Below are 7,522 nucleotides of genomic sequence, written 5' to 3' on the forward strand. Positions count from 1 at the left end.
AAGGGGTTTTCTCCAAACTAAGGCCATGTCAAAAAACGGGCCTGCACACACTGCACATACGTAAAGCCTGCATGTCTGAAATTCTGGTTACGTCACTACATAATTTTTTTCTCCCTACTTTAACAAAATTAATGAGGCCCATAAAAATTTCTTTTACAACTGACCAAACTGATCAATGATCAATAGTCAAACAAGTGAATAATAACAGTCAGACATAGCTATGAAAATATTTGAAATTACAAGCTTTACTTTTTTCTTAATGGCTGCTCAGAAAGGCCACCATTACAACCGGTCTGTCCCCTTCAATCTTTACTCCAGCACCTTATCTCTTCATCTATATGCCCCATGTGCCCATCTCACACTGTTAGGGTTCTGAATTAGTAAATAGTTCTCAGCTCCCCAGTCCCAGTGGCCTGATCACTCTGTTAATTTTTACATCCAGAGTCAGTCAACCAGACAGTAGCAAACGTGACAGCAGCCACGGCCTCCATTGTCCTTAAGCTCAGTGTTTCTCTGTTTTGTTTTGGCCTGAAAATTGCCACACTTCAAAGTGACTAAGCATTTTGGGTTGAAATTTATTACCAGCCCTTTCCATGATGTTGTTGATATGTTCTCATTTTGAGTTTCTGGAATAGCCAACATCCTTCAGACTTAATATGGTTGTGTTTTTCTCTAATTTTCAGTAGAAAAATAATGGTCCTTATCTGGAACAAACATGCTCACTTGTGGTTGAGTAAGTGCTTAAATCTGAGCCAATAACTATTACTTAATGTACATGCACTTCCCCCCTTGGGGCTTTTCCGCTCTCTTTTAAATCTGGGCCTTCAGCCTCTCCCAACACCCCGTAGGATCCAACAACAACATGAGGGCAGACCCATGTATATTAGCCTGTGCACTGCTGCCTGCATCTCACATTTTGGATTCAAATAGGTAAATAGGATGTGAGCCTGTGGCATTAGCCAAAATCTTAGCTCCCATTAAAATTCTCCTCCTGTGCCAACACCCTGATGGGCTCTAATATTATTATTAAAGATTTTGAGGTTATTATATATTTTTACCTTGAAGAAAATACAAATTAAAAAAGGAAAAGCTGCTGAGTTATCGAGCTTGCTTGTAAACTTATTGATTGCATACTTGTCTTGATCTAATTAAACACTCATACACACATCTTTGTTCTTTTGTAAAGTGTCCATTGCTTCATTCAGATTGTCCACTCGTCCACTATGCACTGTACAATTGGTTAATCCGAACACAGCCCATGTTTGTTTAATAATGAAATGTCTCTGACGCAAGAAAACATCAGGGTACAAAGTCATTTTAACTTGAATGGTGGTTAAAAACTTGGCGTCTGCAACTTGGTGGCTGTGGTGTCAAAGGTCACCACCCTATCCATTCCCTTAAAGACTCTTGTTTCTCCATCAGCAACCCCTGACCTTTAACTCCCCCGTTTTCCCCTGGTTGGACCCTCCTTCCAGGGGCTGTCTCCTGGGATGGACTCAAAGTTATAGGGAAAGGTTAAAAATCACTGAATACTACAGAGGGAGGAGACATTTTAGTACAACACCTGTAATGTTACGGGGGGAATTTTACCATACAGTGCAAAATAAGAGAGTCCATGACCTCAGAGCCACTTCCTCAGTGTTTTCACTTTTCATTCATACAGTCAGCAAGACACAAGTTCCCGTGATTCCTGCAATTGTTTTGTGTGAGATAACACAGGAAAAGGACAGGATGTAATCCTCTGAATCTGAACAGCTTGCTGATAAATCAAAAATAAATATCTTTGACTTTGTGCTAAACTACCTCCATTCAGTGGATATTACGGTGATAAAAGCTTGACAATTAACTTTGTTGACCTTAAACATACAGTGCTATTTGATACATACAGTACCCTCTCTCTTGGTGGTCTTTAAGCTTAACAGCGAGAGCTGTCTCCCTGCTGAGTAACATTACTCTTTAAATCTAGGACTAGTACAGGAATATTACAGATTTTTTTTTAAGTTTACTCACATGCTGTTAATAAGAAAATATAAGCAAATAACTTGCTGTTGTGAATGACTACTACATGCTTTCAAAGGACTTTGGTTTGTTGTGTAATATATGATTTGATTTATTTAATAATAACTGGCTGCAGAACAGGGTGTGATCAGTGCAAATTTTCCATGCCAAAATTGAGTGTTTATTTGTTTGAACCACAGAAGCCCAGTCCCACACAGATGTCTAGTTTTACTTTAATTATCCCGTCCGCTTAGTTTCTTATCTACAGTTAAAAACCCGGCCATCACTCTGTAGATTCAGTTTAAAACTCTACTTGTCATTTTTGCTGTGACATGACATTTCACAAGAGGTCAGTGCGTCTACCACAATGGTCAGCTCTGTACTTTGTCATTATGGTCTCCCTGTTTATGTGCGAGCATGTGTGTGTGTGGTGTGCACAAGTGTGAGATTGTCTGCTACATATGTTTTATTACACCCTGTTCCAAGGGTAGTGGAAGCAGCGGTCGACAGGCTGCAGTTACGCCTTTTCCTCCAGGCTCCTTCCCTGTTCCTTCCACAGCCGCTGTGGTCCAACCCTTTTCCGACCTCAGATACAGACACACTGGGAAATGTACACATGATTGCACATCTACTCTGGCACATGCATAAAGTAGAACAATTACCTTTACTACAGCTAAAAAAAAAAAACACCTGTGATCTCTTTAAGATCCAAGATGGCCTTTGGAAAGACCCAACCCTGAGCAATGTTAGGTTACAGTGACAATATTTACAAAACCCTGTCAAAAATGGATCCTTCCAACACATTCAAATCAAGTGTGTATTGTATCTTGAAATGAGTCCTGGCTTCTGCAATGTTTCTACAACTGTGTGTGTCATATAAACAGGATATCTTGAGACGAAAAGCACACGGTGGGAAAAAAATACAGCCTGGCAAGAATTGGAGGTCCTGCAACAACTGCGCGGACAAATAATTGTACAATCACTGTATGAGAGGAACTCCTGAATCAGAGAAAATATACAGATCCAAACATGAAGACGCCTCCAGACTAAACTGCTTTACCTACAACTATGACTGGAAGCTGTGACTGGTGATGATGAAGGTGATATGAAACACCTCACAGAAAACCGACTCTGAGCTACTACTGCTTATTATTATTATGAAGCTTATCTTCTCAAAGTTGGTCCAATCCTTTATTGTGGCATAGTGTGCAGTTACATAACCTGGAACAGCATCAATAAGACAGAGAGGGAAAAGTTCTCACACACAGAGGAAGACCATAATAAGTTGGGCATGACGTGTAAACTGTCAACGTATAATGCAAACAGGTGCAATAAGCACAGTTCAAACACATGGGCTTCCTCATAAGCCGCTTATGTAAAGTCAGTGATTGGAGACCTTTGGTTTTAGGGTGAACAGTGGTGTATTGTGCCCTGCGAGGCTGATTTCTACTCTCTGGTGGTGACCCTCTTTCCGGACAAAGTGTTCCCCCCACCATGGCTGACTCACAAGGTACGGCCTATTACACAACCGGTGGGAGGAGAGGGGAGTGGGGTCAGTGATGGATGATCCATTTTTCTGGATAAAAGGTTTCACAAAGTGAATGACTTCTGCGTGAGAATGGGACACAACACAAGTCCTATTTGCTCAAGGCTGGCCACAAGTCAATTATGCTGTAACTGTCACGGGCGAGGAAAGCCATTTGAACGATGTTGAGGAACCGAGAAAGAAACAAAAGAGGCAGTAACTGCCAGGTGAATGTCTAGCACCGTTAATCTAAAGAAAGAGGACCCACCATATAGACAGATTGTTGTTTTATTTGGTGGATTAATTTCGGTTTGTCCTCCAACTTGTATCACTATGTTTATCATGCATGTGCAGTGGGTAATTATAAGGTTAACATCCATCATTTTTAGGATCTAGGTTTCCACCTTTATTTGATCTTATACAAACAAAGGGATAGGCCACAACAAGTGCTCTGTTTTCAGTGGAAAAGAGGAGAGAAGTCAAGAAGTAGAAGAGAGTATGTTCGCAGCTTTATGTGGTGGAGATGCCTGATTGGTCGTTTGCCAACCTGATTTTAAATTAAAAGAAACAATAAAACATTTAAAGGGTATAAAATAAACAGTGGATCTAAAAGAGGAGTCAGTAACGCTGCAAAACAAACTAAAGAAATGTAGATAAGTGGCTCACAAATTATATTTATGAGTGAAAGTGTATAAAACAGTAAAAGTAATAAAAGACAAGTGATCTAAAGATGCTGGTGATTGTCTCCAACTGTCTGATCTAACGCTGCACACTGGATCATAAATGGTAGAAGCAATAACAACATCAGACAACCAACTGTACAACACAACAGCATATACACACACACACACACACACACACACACACACACACACACACACACACACACACACACACACACACGGGAGAGCCTCTTTGGATAGTCCAGCAACCCAGCTAGCCAGGGGGAGTCACCTCTAATCCTTCCCCACCCCAGACATCCCGTCTCTGGGATTGCACGCCACTCAGTGCCCCCTCAGGTCGATCTAAATTAGATCTGGCAAAGCCGGGATCAGTGGAGTATTCCAACTGAAGAGACATTTTCATGGGAGCTTTAGTCTAAACCCTGGGAGAAGTCACATCTTCTCCATTAAAACATGCTGCAGCATGAAGTATATCCAGTGACATTCGTAGAAAATTGTTAGAGAACAAGTTTTGTGTTCGACTAACATTCACTCTCTCTCCTCACACAGGGGGAGAGAAATGAGGATCTATACAAGCATGTTAGGCCAGAGGTGGGTGCTGTTGTTAGGGGTAGAGATTCCCAGAGGGCGAATAAAAGCAAGGATCAGAGTTGAGGAGGGTGTCAGTCGGCCGGTGTTATTGATAGGAGACACTGACAGCTGCTGTCATGAGAAGAGTCACCGGGTCCTTCACACTGTCACTCTCCTCCTCACAGACAGAGCAGGAAGAAGAAAAGCAGGGGAAGAGGAGCAGGCGGGGGGAAATGAGAGGGGTCAGGGAGTCAGAGGGACAACAGGTGATGAATGCAGAGATTTAAAGGAGGCACCAGGCAGGTCCTGACACCTTCACTGCAAACACTAGCCCCAACCTGTCCTGTTCCTGCTCTCCGACAAGGAGATGGACACAGAAACAGATTGAGTTAAAGTTACCATCTAAATAAAAGTACATCTTAGTGTTGTTTTCTATGAAGATGATCAGCGATTTGATTTTTCTTTTCTTTTTGCACTTAACCAACTTCAAATCCACTAAACTGGGAGAGATTAGAGTGAAAGTAATCTCAAACAAAGTCTATTTGTAGTTTTCCACTTGTGTTGACCTAAAACCACACAAGAGTTGAGAATTAAACATGACTTGAAACAATAAAAAATAGAAAAAAATTGACAGCAGTGCATTTTTGTGCATACTTGTTTTGTTCAGACAACTTCCAACCACAAAATGTGTGGCTATAAAACATCAGAGTGCACCTGAAAATGTCTTAAATAAAGGCCAGAAGCATGAATCAAACTGCCAGTACCTGATGATTAACCTGGCTGGCATCTAGAAGTCCAATATCTGCCTTCTCGTCTTTTTTAAGTGTTATCCACAAAGTGCACTTATTGTCAGCACATTTCAATCATTTGAAAACTCAACTCTGACAAAACAGGCACTGTAAAACCTTGAAACACAATGAGCCGCTTTAAAGTAAAGTGATTGAACTTTATCGCACTGTGTTACTGTGTCAGTCACAGCCGGTATACCGTCTTGTGCAACAACAGCAAAGTTGCTCTTGAAGAAATGCCTTTGTTCTCTTTCTTTTTTCTTTCTGTCTTACAGAGGAAGCTAATAGTGATAAATATGTCTGTTGCCGCAGGCCATCTGGCAAAGCGATAAAGTATTAGACTCATGCTGAAATCATGGTCTACTTTGCTGTTGATTTAATCTGGACTTTATTCTCCTTTGCTGTTTTGAAGCAGTGGTAAAAGTGTAGCCATTACTGCATTATGTGTGAAGACAGCTTACAAATTCAGGAGTGTCGTCTTCTGGCTTTTTCTTCACCTGCAAGTTGTGATCACAGGCAAATCTAGCAGCTGGACGATTGGTTATAAATTATTGCAGGACATTTATTGCATGGATGCAATTCTATGAGGTGCAGTTGGTTCAGTTATCATCATCAATCTGTTCCTGTCATGTCAGCATCATAAGTGAAATTCAACGTATTCATGAACGTCCACTACTTGGCAATTTAAACAGATGCTTGGGTCTAATGCTATCCAGAAAAAAAAATGAATACTCCTATTTTAGCATCCCTGCTAGGCTAGAGCATCAAAGCTGAAGACCTCTGGAAAACAACAATAACACTGCCATAAAATCAAGAGGACTCATCAATCAGACAGCCTGAAACTGTAGCTGGGTTCTGAGAGTAGGAGAACATTCGCCTATTACAGTAAAATATGTTTGTCTGCGCCCATGCACTGCAAAGACATGAACAGCATTTTAGCTATGTGTCCCTGAATGCAGCCAACATGTTAAAGTTAGGAACAAACAACTCCCTCTGTATCCCAACGCAACCCCATTGAAGTATCTAAGAAATCATTCCTAAGCTTTGCAAATAATGTGGGTCATCAGCTTGCAGCGGATCTTATCCTGAAATAAATGGGCTGAAATAATGTATGCCACTCATAGCAGAATATCCTGACCCAGAAATTACACTGCACAACAAATACCAAATAACTCCAGGCTTTGCTGAGATTTTAATAGCGGCTACTCTAAAGTGACCTGTGAATGAATAAACCTTTTGCTCTCAAGTGCTTCCTAAAATAGCTTGTGTGAAAGCAGGGTTTGTTGAACAAAACTGTCACTGACCCTTCGGGCAGGAGAAGATGGGTTCACCCGAATTGCACAAACATAAAGCATGTTAGATGCAATTGCCATAGACACACGGTGCCCATGACATCATCCTGTGCACAAGTGACTGTTAAGCAGTGTGAAGAGTGAGAGCAAAGGAGGGGAACGTGTGCAAGAGTACACAAACCCAGCACCCTATGCATGCTTTGAGCACACAGAGCAAAACCAACACGGGCAATGATGTCAGCTGCTTTCCCATAGCGGGGCGCTGGGAAAAACTGGGGTGCAGCACGCAGCAGCCCCCTTTTCAACATCTTCGAGGCAGAATGGCACGTTAATTAATCTCACTGAATGGGCCACATCCTCGAAAGTGAAGTTCAATGAGAGATACTATGCATAAGAATTTTGATTTCAAATTATTTTTATTCTAAGGCTTGCTATCAAGCTTTGATATTGATTGCTTAAAGTTTGTAGTAGCAAAAAAAAAGAAGAAAAAAAAAAGCCATAGGATCCCATTGTAAACCACAGATCTACAGATAGGAAAATAAGGTTTGCAGAGTTTGCAGAAATAACTACATCTGACTCAAATTTATGTTCAAAGCCACTTTGCAAGGCTCCAGAAATATTTCTTTAAATTGGGTTTACAAGATTGCCCTCTGTTGGTGATCATGA

Source organism: Embiotoca jacksoni, unplaced genomic scaffold (genome assembly GCF_022577435.1).
Source record: "Embiotoca jacksoni isolate LCO1_2020_lvr unplaced genomic scaffold, fEmbJac1.0.p SCAF_5, whole genome shotgun sequence".
Lineage (NCBI taxonomy): Eukaryota > Metazoa > Chordata > Actinopteri > Embiotocidae > Embiotoca > Embiotoca jacksoni.